Raw genomic sequence first — 15,269 nt, 5'->3', positions numbered from 1 at the left:
TATGTGCAAGATTTTCTGAGTTTTTAATCTGGTCTAATGTAAAGAGAAGAATTGTGCAAAGGGGGGGTAAGAAAACTAAAAACAAAACATCATCCTTGCACACAGTACTTAAAATCACAAAATCAATTACTCTGATGCTGAATACACTGTATTCAACCATGTTTATACATCATACAGTCAGAAATTATTTTGAGTCAGAAGGACCTTCAAGTCTAGTTCCAACATCCTGCCATGAGCAACCTTGTTCCTTAAAGAAGGTTGCTCAAAGCCCCATCCAACCTGACTTTGAACACTTCCAGGGATAAGACACCATGAACTTCTCTGGGCAGCCTGATCCTGAGTCTCACAACCCTAATTGTAAAAAAAAAGTCTTCCTTCTGTCCATTCTAAACCTACCCTCTTTCAGTTTAAAACTATTTCCTCTTTTCCTGTCACCACAGGCCTTGGTTTAAAGTCTCTCTTTGTCTTTCCTATAACTCCCCTCTGTATAATGATAGCATTATACTTGCAGATATGGCTGGGAAATCTTTAATCATTCAAAGAAACAAATCTTTCAAAAGAGAATAGTAGTGTTAATATGTAGTCCACTTGAATTATTTATGAAACTCCCATAAAAGTCAATGAATGTTTTAACCCATCCATGTAGATGTCATCATATCCCAACTCAGAAAGGCAAAACTGGTGGACATGACCCAGTTGATCCATCCTATGAAGTACAACTTAAAACGGTGCAAACTTCCCTCCCTTTCTCCCTGTCTTCTTTCAAAGGAAAAAATCATTAATTTCAAAAAATATAGTCTCATTCATGATCTGATACCTACTCTGTTTTCCCTTTAACTGCTTTGAGACATCTCTGGAAAGTAGCCTCTTGCAAATCTTTTTCATTTTAAGAAAGTAGTGGAGACAGGATGACATAGCCCATAAATTCTGATATTCCTAGGACTCTTCTAGGAAGAAAAACTTTAAAAGTAGTTATACTATTGTACTCTATTTTCATCAATTTCAACTTTTGTGTGTTATAGTTATTCTATTACTGTATTTCAATGAATAGTATGTTGAAATTATTACAGCTCTTTTACAGATAATGCATGTAATATACTTTAATTACAGTATAATGTACAGTATAATGTGCCATGGATAGAATTGCAGATAATAGGTAAAAAGTATAATTTTTGCTGATAAAATAACATGAATTCTATGCTTCTTTGTTATGGAAAGAAAGAGGTATACTAGATCTTTCTGCAAATATGCGTGCCTGCCTTCTCTTCTAGATAGTAAAAGCAGAGCTCCTGTAAAATGACAACAGATTTATGTCAGAGAATGGGAAGAAAACTATATTCACATGATGTTTGTCTCATTTCATGATTCCTCAACTGGTAGTGCAGATGAGAATACAGTGCATAGGAATTTCTCAGTGCAGTGTACCAGTACACTGAAAGATCAGTGCACAGCCCCATCCCAAACCAGTTAAAACCCCTGTGTCTCCATTATGCAGCCTCTATAGTGGAAGTTGCCATTTGCAGGGCAGAGTTCAAGGCATTTGATGGTAGCCATCCAAAGGTAGGTCTCGTCTCTGGTCTGGCTTCCTGGACTCCCTGTAGCAATGGAGAAAAAGGGAGATCCCTGGAGAGCTCTTCCTGCTGTCTTTATCAGTTACTTGTTTTAAGACATCATAAATCACTTTTTGGCCTTGGGAACCTACAAATTCACCTTACAATAGCTGCCTAAATTTCAGACTGTTCTTCAGTCTTTCAGGACTACTTTTTTGTATGTGCCACAGCTGCTGTAATGAAAATGCTTGAATACAAACAGTAAAACTTGTATTAGGCAATCTTCATGCTGTAGCAGACAAAAGATAAGCTTACTTTTTGTGTGAATACTACTATGTTAAATTATCCACAAACTGCTTTGCTCCAGTCTAGAGGATCCTTCTCTGTACTGAAGCTTAAGCATGTTGTTTCAGTGCCAGAGTCCACTGCTGGCTGGTGTGAAGAGTGCTGCTCCTGCTATGTTTTCTTTGTTTCCCTGGTTGCACTTGGGGTCTTACTGTAAAGTGTGAAGAATAATAATGAATCATTTGAACAGAGACAACTCCTTTTGTGTTTGTAGAAGGCTACGTTTGCCCATTGCCACTGCAAGCGCTGCTTGCAAGCCAGCGCTTATAAAATGGCTTTTTAACTAATAGGTTGCTTACGCGTGTTCGCTGTTGTATGCACTGGGGATCCCAACAATAGTTAAGCTTCTATGGGTGTCAAGTGTGTAATAGTACACTGATAATCACACTGGTTCATTTTTAGGAACATGGCATGCTGAAGAGAATGTAAATGCCAATGGCATTTTTGCAGTAATGCCACAATGAATGTAGTATAATAAAAAAGTACCTTCTGGCTGAAAAATCATTCCAATGTGATAAAGAGATAAAATCTGAATACTCAGAATTATCTACTTTTATTATATACTTTTTTCTTCCTTCAAGTTGTTTTCCCCCTTCAAGTTTCTTTTGAAACTATTTCCAACTACAATTCTACTTTTTGATTGCTGGTATTTGTAAATATTTGATATATTGTTTAGACAATGATTTATTTTCAGACTGTGCTTTTAGTAACATGATATCTTTGACTGTTTGGTTTTCTTTCTTTGAATAAATCTGGTCATGTGTAGTAAAATCCTGGCCCCTTGAAGTTAGTGGGAGTTTTGCCATCGATTTAGTGAGGTCGACCCTTTCTTGCTTTTTTTTTTTTTTTTTTCCCTTAGTCCCTGATGAAAAGTTTTATTTCTACAGAAGACAGTTAATAATAGAAAGAAAAACACCTTGCTACATACTTCCAAGCACAAGAAACAGTTTCCTAAGTATTTAATTAGTGGTAAAAGTTATGAACATTGAATTTCTGGAAAAAACCTGATATGATTCACAAGTAAATGAATTAGCTCTCACTATTTTTTTTATATTCATGAGATAATATCCTATGTATATGCATAGCTAATTTTGGCTTCACCTCATACAATATTGTAGCTATATTTGTAAAACGAAATAATTTTTAAGCATAGAATTTCTTATATAATTCAAGTTCTCATTGTTAATGTCAGAGAGCTAGAAGAAAATGTCCTCTTGTATCAACAGAAAGCTACAATTCTTCAGGACTGCTGAAATGTATTTTTAAAAGAACTGGTTATCCTCCAAAATTTAATGCTTTAAACATTTTAGATGTTGCAAAAGAAAAGGGGGAAAATGTAACAATATGTTAATTCTGACCAGGAATCAATGCATTTAATTAAAGTAATGTGGCTTTGCATTTTTGGAAAAGTTTTATAACCGACTTCTCCAAATTAGGAGATGCCACTGATCTTAATTTACACTTTCTCCTAAAAGAAACAAAAAACCACACCAAAACAAAACAGACAAAAAAAAAAAAGAAAAAAAAAAAAAAAAACCACTCCAATAACAAAACCCCAGTAAAACAAATAAACAATCCTCACAAAAACCCCCACAATCCTCAAACTATAAAACAGTGTTCAGATCTTGTTAAAATTAGATCTAAACTCTCTAGTCTATTGATCATTCAGCTGTGGGGCTCTACCTACTCGCCATATCTGATGGGCTCAGCGTTTCTAAGACCACATGGGTTACAATGGTTTTAACCTAATTACCAATATATGGATACATCTGGTGCCACCTGGTGACTACAGATGAGGCATGTTGGTTTAACAGTTCTCAATTGTCTTTGAACTTCTGTTTCTCAGTTTTTGAGAGAGGTTTTTGCACTATACATTAATCCAACTCAGAAGAAGGGGTTTTTTGGCACTTGCATTATATTCTTTATATTTTCTATACTTTTTTAGCTGTACCAGCTGCTAGAGCACAAGTAAAAGAGAATAGCGCAAATTAATGTGAATGAGTTTAGGAAACTTGTCCAAGTACTTTTAAATTACCATTCTTCAAAGCCATATGTCCTGAATTATCTGCCAAGTCACTTGTTGCTTATCCTGATGGATAGCTGAATGCCAAATTAAGAGGGGGGGAAAAAAGTTGTTCTTTTAAATTTAGTATCTGCAGAAAACATTTTTGTCTTGTTAAATTGCATGCAGCATCCACAGATGGGCTGGGGGTTAGGCAGCATAAAAAATTAATACCTTTATCTAAATCACAGTGTGCTCTACTGCTTAGGGAGCCCAGGCCCTGATCATTAGCTGGGGGGTTGACCATCTAGATATTTGTGTATATTCAGGGAAGACTGAAGGAGAGGTGTAGCTGCCTTCTGAGGATGCTGCAAATCACATAAGTGAAGCTGAAATCTCAGTTACTAAACTTGAATCCATGCAGCATTGTATTAGCTGACAGACTTGCTTTAGGGCTTGGAAACCTGACTGCAGTGCTTACAGCATTGTCTGACTAGCAGAAAAAAGCACATGACAGTGCTTTTATGCCTTCTGTTCACTATTGTATCAGTCTTCTGATACTTGAGGGTATTTTTATTGGGTGGACACTCTAGGGATAGATGTGCAGATGTGTGAACCAAATACTGAGCTAATGCCAGACTGGCATTTGCAAATACAAGAGAATTGCTAGAGGAAAGAGAACTTTGGGACATAGAGGATGTGATCACTGTAATATGTGCCTGGATCACATGTAAAGAAAAGTAGAAATCACTGGCATAGTGCTGGAAGTAGGAAGCTGAAAATAAACCGTATCCACATGCTGCAACACTCAGATACCTTTTGATCTCCCAGGACAAGCAGTAAAGTCACATCATAAACTACTTTATGCAAAAGCCCTGCCTCTACTTACTCTGCCAAAGTCAAGCCAGGAAGCCCGGCTTCTGCTTGTCAATGTGTCAGCCTCTGAAAATGGAAGTCCATGGCATATACAACGTTTTTTTGTTGGGTTTCATGGATTTTTCTGGCAATTTCGCAAAGGCCCAAGAAAGGGTGAGCTCAATCTGTCGTCTAAATATTTGGGTAAAAATATTTATTAAAAGAGACAAAAACCCAAACCTCTGAAATTTTAAATATAGAGGCATTTCTGAAGGATTGAAAGATTCAGCAGTTAGGCTACTGTTTTCTCTTCAGACAGACTGTGAGCAACCCTTCCTCATCAGTATGTAGGGGCCTCTAGGATTCTCCATGGCCATGGTAGACATTAAGTGTGGTATGTTCTAGCCTTTAGCTGTAGGGAAAGAACTGAAAGGAAGGAGACAAACATTTTGTGGCAGGAGTAACCACAGCAAGTTGTGGTTTTGTGCTGTTATAAGGAATGGCATCTGGAAGAGATGGGTGAATTAATGTGTAAGAAGATGGCAGCTCTGACATCTGGTGGTGTCAGATGTGAATTCAGGAATGCTGTGGTATTTATGTGCTATTCAGTGTGCTAGCAGCCATTGTGAACTCTTGGACTGGAAGAGTTATCAGGTGATTGGTAGGAAAGCTTGCTATTGTGGGACTTTTTGGGAGGTAGGGAGAGAAAGGGCATTGTTTTACTGTCAAAGGCTAAAGTTATATTTCATCAATCTTGACTCATATCTGATTGATAATTATTTGGAGTGTGGGAAGGTAGAAAAGAAGAGGACAAGCATACAAGTTGTCTTTTGCTTGAATCTACTGATGCAGTTCTCATCAGAAAAAAAAATAACAGTGACTGATCTTATGCCAAAATATGTCTCAACATCTGATTTTTTTTTTTTTTTTTAAATCAGTTTCTAAGTAGTTCTGGAGAGAATGAAAGACTATAAGAGAACAGCAGGATGAGGGAATGGTCCTGTGTGAGGAAGTGTCAAGGATGTTGTACAGTATAGTTTCTAGGCCAGTGGAACAGACTCCTCTGTGGATGTTCAAGCACTCACCTAAGCTATCTGGGAAGGGATACTGACAACAAGGCTAGAGAGATTGGCGGCAAAGTGCCTTCTGGCTGGCAGCATTCCCAGAAACAAAGTCTAAAAGTGAAAAGTCAGGAAGCAGCATGAAAGTAGCACAGAGCCTGAAGAGTCATTTCTGAAATGCTGGCAGCATAGATGCTGCTCTTCTGACAGAGCTCCTATCAGACCTGACAGAGCTCCTATCTCCTAGGAGATTCCCTACATGCGGCCACATCACCCACTCTGCTCCTTTAATGTCTCTCAGTATGTTTGGACTTCTTGAAATTGCCTTCTGAGGAGTCCCAGGGTCCTGAGATGAAGCCAATGTTCTCCTTTGGAGCTGCACTTGTAACCCAGCTTCAAACTCAGTCTCCCTTAATGTGTGCAGAACATTTAGGCAGCTTTGGCCCATTGTTTTCTTTCCAAGTCTCATGTGATATCATTTTCCCAGTCCTGCATTGCCACACAGCCCAATGGTGTATGTGGGAAAGCTCCTGTGTCCGAGTTGTACTTCCTCCTGGTAACAGTGGGCCCTGCTGGAGAAGACCAGGGAACATGTACAGGTTCATGCCTGCACAATGGGCTTTACATAAATGTTAAACCTGACATGTTTTTAATTGTCCTTCAAATTTTCCCCTAGTAACTGAACTGGGAGTTATATTGATCAAGAGGAGGGAGAAAGAAAGATTTTATAAGCATTGCATGATGCCTGGTAGTTTGCTAATCTAAACCTCTTTCTCCAGTAACTTTACAAAATACCAGTCAAAGTCTCTTGTGGGATAGTCTTTGTCTGTTGAGATTCAAGCATCATTTTTGTTTTGAAAATGTCTCCCACAGAAGTTTATGAACTAAATGTCTTTTTTGAATGTTGTGATTAATGACAGTCTAGCTAGTAATGAGTATGGAGGAGGCGTTGCAGAGATGCTTTGTTGGGCTTAAAGTACACATTCTTGAAGTGGAACGTGAGGGCAAAATGTTGTTTCTTTCCACTGCTAGCTGCCTGAGTGGGTAGCTGAGTATTTTTTTCCCAGTGGCATCTGATTAGTTAGAATCTTCTGACATATGAATAGACGGATGAATGGGAGAGGCTGTGTAGGGGATATTTCATTTTATGGATAAAATTGATATATGCATATTCAGTCTTTCATATAACCATTTGGGCACATGAAAACAACATGTAGCACAGGTGCACTGTAAGGCTGGAGCTGACTAATTGCATATGAGATAGAGATAAGAATTTACAGAAGTTTTGTTCTTGGGTTTTAAGGAGGTTGCTGGCTGTTTTCAAGTTCAAAAAAGCTGCACATAAATGCCATTATGTCTTGGCAATAAACCCAAACTGTCTGTGTTTATATGCATCAGAGCTAAGGTGGGTGGATGAGTAGAAAAACCTGTGACAATTACTAAGGAAATACTGCAGAAGCTGATATGCCTGTGCCATCCAACAGAGCTGCTAGCAATTTCAATACTGAGGTAGGCAATGTGTTCTGCAATATGCATCCATCACCTTGTAACAAATTCTAAATCATCATATTCCATAGCTGAAGACAAATGTCAAAATATGGGGAAACACGACAGTTTCTTGACCTGCACAAAATGATGAGCCATTTTTTATTAGCAACATAAAGAAAAATTCTGACTATCAGGATGCTTACAGATAGGTTCCTGGAAGGAAGTGTTATTGAGAACGAGTTTTCCCAGCTATTAATCTAATCCTCTGGTTTAGTAGTTTGCAGAAATCCAGAGAATTTTGGTGATAACAAATACAGATTTATTTTAAAGATAGGTGGTGACCCAAACTTGACCTAAACTTGAAGTGTTACAGATTCAGAAATATTAAGTACTTTTCTGTCATTATTTGCTGACATTTTCATATTTCTTGTTTGAAACTCATGCTAGAAATGAAAGCAGTTTCCTACCATGAGGAGATGAGTGCAGATTATCAAAAATATTTGAAAGTATAGAATACGTCAAAACCTTTAGAAAAAAAAGAAACTCCAAATCTTTAGAAAGGTAATTAAAAAATAAGGTCTGAGTAAAAGTCAGATTTCTCTTCAAGAAGTCACATTTTCTGTGCTGATTTCTTTTTCCTTCTTTTCATGTTTTTTGAGCCCATCTTTACAGCACTCAGCCAAACTTACAATCAGAATGGGGAGAGAACGCAAATTAAAAAAGAATATGTCCAAAATTTCTGCCTTCTACAGTCAGTTCTTTCTGCCTGTACTGTCATCTTCACAAGCCTCCATGCCTGCATCCTTCTTGCCAAACCTATCTACCTTCACTCCCTGGCAACTCATCAACTGCAAATATAGTTTCATCTAAAGATTTTAACAGTCTTTCAGTGCCTGAAAATAGGTTAAGATTCAGCCGAGGACAGTAGTATAAATTTGTTAAGAATGAGAGGTTCAACAAATAGAACCTTTTTTGATTGAGGTAGTCTTCTCTTTTAAAGTCTAGAAATCCCCATTGCCAATTATTTGTACATTTGGGTGATGCAGTTTAACTTAGGAAGTTAACAAATTTATAAGAATTAAAGGGGCAATAAAAACAATCTTTTCTGCTTAGAGCAGCCTCTCAGGGAGCAGTTAATGTTTTAGCCCTTGATACAGCAGATTGAGATCTGTGCTCTATATAAATATATGCTATATATAAATATGTTTATACAGATACATGTATGTAAGGGAGTGGAAATCAGCCCCCCATTCAGATGCCTGAAGCTGAAGGCAAGGCAGCAGTGGATGTCAGTCTGTGCAGAGATGTGTCCTCCCTGTCCCCTGCCTGTGCTGCAAAGGAGACCCTCCAGTAGGTCTCATGTCATGTGTGTGTATGTCTCTCTCATTCTCTAGAGTGTCTTAAGCAGTAAAATGATGTTTGAATCTGTCCATTTGCTGCTCACATATAAGGCAGATAGCTGAGCTCCCAGTAAGATCAGTGATGAGCAAGAGGATTTGCTGACCAAATACAAGTGTCTGCTTTAAGCTAAGAAAAAGACTTCTCTGGACTCCACTCACAACATCAACCAGGGGCCCAACTCAGTAGCTCACATGTAGTGGGTAAGTGAAACATGAAGCATCTTAGAATATCTGTGAGACTTGTTTTGTGGCCTTGCAGTTACGCCACAGAACCTGTGGACAACTGAGATGAGCCCTCGATTTTCCTGGGTGTAATAGGAGCTTAAAACCAATTCAGATATAGAGCTATCATTAGGTGTTTAAATATGAAGATAAACACCCTCCTTGTACCTTCTTCTGCAACATATCCTCTTTCTGACAGTGCCCAGTGCAGAAACCCAGGAAATATTTTAGGAACAGGACCACCTACTGTTGAAAGGAGCTCAGGGCACAGCAGTTTCTGATGGACACAAACCTCCAGGCAATCCAACACTGAACAGTGGTCCAGTGAAAAATTTTCAAAGAGCCACCACTTTAGAGTTCTGTCTATGAAGAACCACTTTGCTCAAGTGCAGTTACCTTGAACTTGCCTGTGGAGATACCTCTTAAATAATGCAAGAGTAAAATTTGACAGACTTTTTCAAAGTAAGCATTAGTCTTTGGGAGTCAAGCATGCAATCATACATAATAATCTATAAAACAAAATATTTTTTCAAACCTTCAGCCATGGGAAAACCCTAGGAAAATTAAAAAAAACACAAATACATCACTGTCAATAAGCTTGTTCATATATGGTCTTCCACACCCCACCATTATTTTTCCTTGTGTCACAGAGCATCTCTTGTCAGATTTCTCTGTGAGCAGTGAAATTTATGAAATCTGATTTCCACCCAGATATATGCATCATGATGGAATTTCCTCTTTTTGATGTTATGAGCATTCATCAAAGCTTTTGAAGAGGCTGATACACTTATAATATCCTGGTTTTGTATTAGTTCTCTGGTGTCTAGCAACATAGCTGCACTCACACTTCAGAATTTTCTTCAGATCTCAAACATCCATATCTTTTGGGAAAGTTGCAGAAATTTAGTATTTCTAATATTCCTTCATGTTAACACCCAGCTGGAGCAATCCAACAAATTCAAAAGTCACAATGGACTGACTGACAAAGCCCACTAATGTGATAACAGGGGCTTACTTGTCTTGGGAGGCTTGTCAATTTAGCTTGTCAATTTACCAACTGTTTTCTGGATAGAAGATATGTATGTCACATACTGCACTGACAGAAGTGTTTTGATTGTACTTGTGCCTGTACCAAGATCCATATCTTCCATATCTTCACCCCAGATTGTCAGGAGGCAAAACTAGTTCCCCTTTCAACTCAGCTACTAAAACACTACAGAGGGTTGGTAATAAAATATTATCTAAGTTTGCAGGCTTGTCACAGTGTGTGAGGCCTTCTATATCTACCCTCAAAGTGTAACATTTCATGTTATGTACTGCTGAGATAGAGCTGAATATTTGCAGAAAATGCAAAAAAAAACCTACCACTATTTTATTTGCTGCCAACTTATTTTATGACATTTACTGTATGTACAAGCAATCTGTCTGATAAGATTCAATTTCTCTTCCCTGCTCCTTGCTCATTTAGACCTTTGCTTATTAAGTCTTTGCTTACTACCATGCCTTGAATTTAGTAAAAATATACTTACATACACTCAAAAAAACCAAAACCAAACAAACACTTCCATATCCTAAAGCACATTAAGAATACCTCTTTATGCATGGATGCACCATGTGTGTAAGATCTGTACAGATCAAGATCCAACCAATTGGTGAACTGAAGAGGAATATAATACTAAGATAAGCCTAACTTGAAACAAGGAGTATTAAGGGGTTTGAACCAATCCATTCCCCTTGGCATCAGTTTCAAAGGTTTCCTTCTAGCAATGTACCCTTAAATACCTCTGACTAACTCTTCTGCCCCTGGTCTCTCACTGTGTAGGGCAGGTTATAATAATGCATGTCTCTCCCATTTCTCCTTTGACCTCTTTGCAGTGGGAATTCAAAGGGAATATTTCTATTTCTAGCAATCTTCTCTTGTTTACTTACATGTTTCCAAAACCTCGTAAGCAGGAGGATTGTTCAATTGATTCTTGTATGCAAGGAGAATCTTAACGTGTCTATGGTTAAGGAATTGAATCCAGCTGAGAATATCATCAACCTCTAATAAAATTCAGTTTTCAATCCTTTGCCTCTCAAGTACATCTTTCATTCCCAGCATATCCTAGCATAGTTGTGTGAGCCTTGGTCTCCTCTGCATACTTCAGAAAAAATGTTCTGTTTTGCATCTGTGAAAGGTGGGAAATACGGGAAATTTACAATATGGTTCAAAATGTAGAGCTACTGCTAAATAACAGACCACTGAATAGCATACTGGGAATAATTTACTTTTGAAACAGCTTATTGTGAAGTTCCTCTGCATCCTCTTAAGATACAAGTTTCTTTGTCTCTGCCATAATCTTTTGTACTCCTTTCTCTTATTTTTTTTAAATAGAGAAAACATTTTTCTGTGTTTCGTGAATTTGCCTGTTTCCCACTTTGTTCTTTGTGAGTACAACCCTTTTAATTTTCTCAAACATTAAATTTACTTCCCAGCCATGAAGATATCACAAATTACTTTGCAATGTTAAATAATTGCAATCAGCTGCAAAGACATTTAGCTAATTCCCACCCTCTGAGACACTTGTATCTCCTAAACAGTTTGTTGATACCAAGGAGGCCACCAATCTGTTATTGTCTTCTCTGCAAAAGCTTCTTTTCAGAAACAATCATTATAATTCTATAGCCAGTGGGACAGCTTTTCTTGTTTCTAAATCTAGGAAGCTCAGGGATAAACAAAGGATCCTGCTTAGATTCTTAGAACTCCTTTGTTCTGACATTTCTCTGAAAACCTCATTGTTGACGCAAGCCAATTTCTTTCCACTTTTCTAGCTGACTATTGGAGTCATTTTGGGGCAAGAAAAATGAAGAGGGAAAAGCAAGAGCTTTTCCACATTTTACTAATCAGACCAGAGACACAGTTTCTCAGGAAATCAGCTTTGAGGCCAGTAGTATAAGTTTGTTAAGAATGAGAGGTTCAACAAACAGAACCTTTTTTAGTTCAGACCTAATGTTCATTAAAATGATTTTGTCTTTATGAACCATTCTGTGTTTGGGAAAATTACCTATGCATCCGTTTAAAAAATTCAGATGGGAAGCCCCCCCCCCCCTCCCCAGATCTATGTTAAAATGTTTTGAACATTCAGAATATTTCAGTATTGACTTGACTCATCATGCAAACTCAGAGAGGTATATATGAGCTTTATCATAATGGAAATAAATAATTCAAGTTCCCCTTTAATCATTTCCATAATAAGATCTTTCTTCTTTCTCAGCTCTCATGTTTTTTTCCAAACCATTTTACTTCGCTTCATTCACTGTCCCTTGAGTGAAAACAACTTTTGCTTGTCACTCCTCATTATGAGCAGTCAAACAATGCCCAGAACTCCTACTAGAAACACTCCTTTACCTCTTTAAAATTTGTATGTGGAGAGAACAAGTGTAAGTTCCATAGCTGAAAACAAATTCTAAATATCCTTGCAGTCTTGTATTGAGTGTCTACTTTTTAAGCAATTTCCCACCTTTGCTCAAGCCACTGGCACTGACTGATGAAACAGCACATGCATTCACTCATAATGGTCACAGGAAAACATTAATTGGAAATTAGCAGTTTGATGTACAGGCAGTATTTTGGATCAGAGTTCTTTCAGAGATACAGGGAGGACAAAAAAAGCATTTTTTTTAAAAAAAGGAGAGAGAAATAAAGCACTGAAGTCCTTTGACATCAGTTCCACCCAACAAATTAATGTCTAAACCTATCAAATCCAATATATTGTCCTCTGCTTCTGTCTGGAAACTGTTATCAATTAATTTTACAGCATTCCCTTTCCATTCCATATTCTTTTTTCAAATAAAATAAATCTATAGTTTTTTACAGCAGTGACTATCCTGAAGAAAATAGTCAAACATTCTTCTGCTTGTAAGCACCTGGAAGAAAATACAGACATGAATAACAGTCTAGCAAGATTTGTCAGGAACAAAGCTTGTCATAACAATATAATTATCATTCATCGCCAGATAGCAAGTTTTGTATGTTGGGGAAAAGCAGTACATATCATATAGCTCAAGATTTGTAAGATTTCATTAACTGTCACTCAAAAGACAGTCTAAGAAAAACACAGGAGTTGCCCACAGTACTTGGTGAAACAGGACATATGAATTAAACAGAGGGGTGAAATGAGCAGTCCTGCAGGGGTCTATCCCTATGAGTGCAATTATTCATGACATTTTAGATGAAATAAAGGGCCTGTTAATTCTGTAGACAACTGACAATATGGGGGGATCTCAAGGCTGTTGTAGGACACAATTAGAATTCAGGTTTTGGCAAGCAAGAAATTATTTATGTGAAAAATAAAAGAGTTCAGTAAGAAAAAATGTAAGGTTCTAAATGGAGCAGAAATAATCAACCAAGTATGTCTTGGAATTGAAAACAATTAAGATAACAGTCCTGCAGGGAATATTAAAACAAGACTAACATGAAATGCTGGACAATACCATTTTACTGTTCAAAAGTCAGAATCACATCTGATGACATAAAATGAGGACCGATCATAGAGTTGTAGAATTACAGAATTGCCTGAGCTGGAAGGGACCTTAAAGGGTGGGAAGCTGGAAGGGACCTATCCTGTTCCAGCCCCCATAAGGAAAGTCTGAATGAAAACTTAGAAAACAGGAACTAAGCAAAGAAACAAAATATTCTCTGTATTCACATTTCATAGAACAAGAATTTCTGGGCACATAAGGTGCACACTGCACAAAGGTAGAGCATATGAAGTATCAGAAACATTGTGAGGAAATGGTGTGACATATCCACCCACCACTGCAGAGCTTTAGAAACAGATTGGTCAAATTCTTTTCCTTAATGTGTTACATTAATGCTTTTTGTGCAATGTGGCTGTCATGGAGACTGGAAGTGATCAGTCCATGATGTGACACTTGTGACACACAAATTGGTTCAGCTGTAATAAGATGAGCATGAACAAGCATTAGAAAGCTCACATCTTGGGGTAGGTTAAGTGTATCTGATAAAAAATAAAACACATCCAAGGTTTTGTAAATTCAGCTTGTGCTTGGGAAAAAAATGGATGAAAATAACTCAAACTTGTAAATTTAACTGTTCAAAATTCACAGACTTGTAAAAAGGCAAGCACTGAAGCCTCCTTAAATGCAACAGGGATTCTGTGTTAGTACAAACATCCCTGTTCCAGTCATGTCCCAGCAAAGTTGAAAGTAAATTTTCTGCAAAATTAATGGACGTGATATTACATAAAACACTATTCTAAGTGGAAGGAAGATATCCTTTGCTAACAGTGATCCATATTACCACCAAATGAGGGTATTTAGGCCTGAGCCTTGGAAATATATTATGACATGTGATGTACATGCAGAAGGGTTTACACAGAGGCAAGAATGTCGCTTTTCCCCCCTTACCAGGAGGAGACAGACTAAAAGCAAGCTCCTAAGGGAGCACATTCAGCATTAATTGTTCATACCCTCTTTTCACACATCCTGGAAAACTGGCCAAAATGATGAATGCAGTACTTTTGAAAAATACCTGTCTTGTATCCCAGCAGTGCAGGTTAGGAGGCACAAGCCATGGCTAGCTGTGGGTCAGTACCAGCATGAGATAGCACAGCAATTAAACTTTGAGCTAGTTAGCACCTGACTTGTGTCCGAAGAATAAATTATGTTGAGCTCCATGCTAAGGGGAGTGTTTACCTTACCCAATTTCAACTATATAAAATTAGATATATATCTTGGGTTGCTTATCAGAGCTCCTCTCTGCTAGACATCTTTCCTGCATGACATGAAATATAATATTTTCACAGGAAAATATTAGGGACATTTTGTAAAATTAATAGTTAGAATTGTCATAATCATACAGTATAATCCCAATAATTTAATCTGGAAAAAAAGTGGGATTGGCCCTTCTTGTTGTTAGATCATAGGGAAATATTAGAGTAAATAAACTTTTCAAGATAAAGAGAAAAAAATCTGGAATACTTTGTTTAAAAATGTCCACACAAAAATATCTGACTTTTAATTATTATTTTTTGCTATATCTACCTGGCTTTAATTCATAACTGGAATTACATTAGACTCCAGAGGAAAGAAATCTGGAAGACAAGCATTGAACCCTTTGCCATCTCTGAGGTAAAATTTGGGTATGAAAATGTTAAAGGACACAATTTTTAATTACATCTTATGAAAGTATGCATTCTTAAGAAGTTACAATATTGCTAAAACATTTACATTTAGTCCTCAGACTGTTAGTAGTCAGCTTACAATGCCTAAGACCCCTGATTTTTATGTGTCTGTTATGTGTCTGTTTCTTACAAAAACAAAAAAAACTAGACATGGAGGTACA

The 15,269-nt window shown here is 37.4% G+C and overlaps 1 protein-coding gene across 1 annotated transcript in view; it reads left to right on the top strand.

The window, feature by feature from the left end:
• Window positions 1–15,269, top strand: part of TRPC4 (transient receptor potential cation channel subfamily C member 4) — a 131,227-nt gene that overhangs the window by 49,653 nt on the left and 66,305 nt on the right. The gene's annotated exons all lie outside the window — the stretch shown is intronic.

The sequence above is a fragment of the Vidua chalybeata genome, chromosome 2 (assembly GCF_026979565.1).
Source record: "Vidua chalybeata isolate OUT-0048 chromosome 2, bVidCha1 merged haplotype, whole genome shotgun sequence".
NCBI classification, from domain to species: domain Eukaryota; kingdom Metazoa; phylum Chordata; class Aves; order Passeriformes; family Viduidae; genus Vidua; species Vidua chalybeata.
Note: the sequence above shows the minus strand (reverse complement) of the source record. Positions and strands in the feature narration are given on the sequence as shown.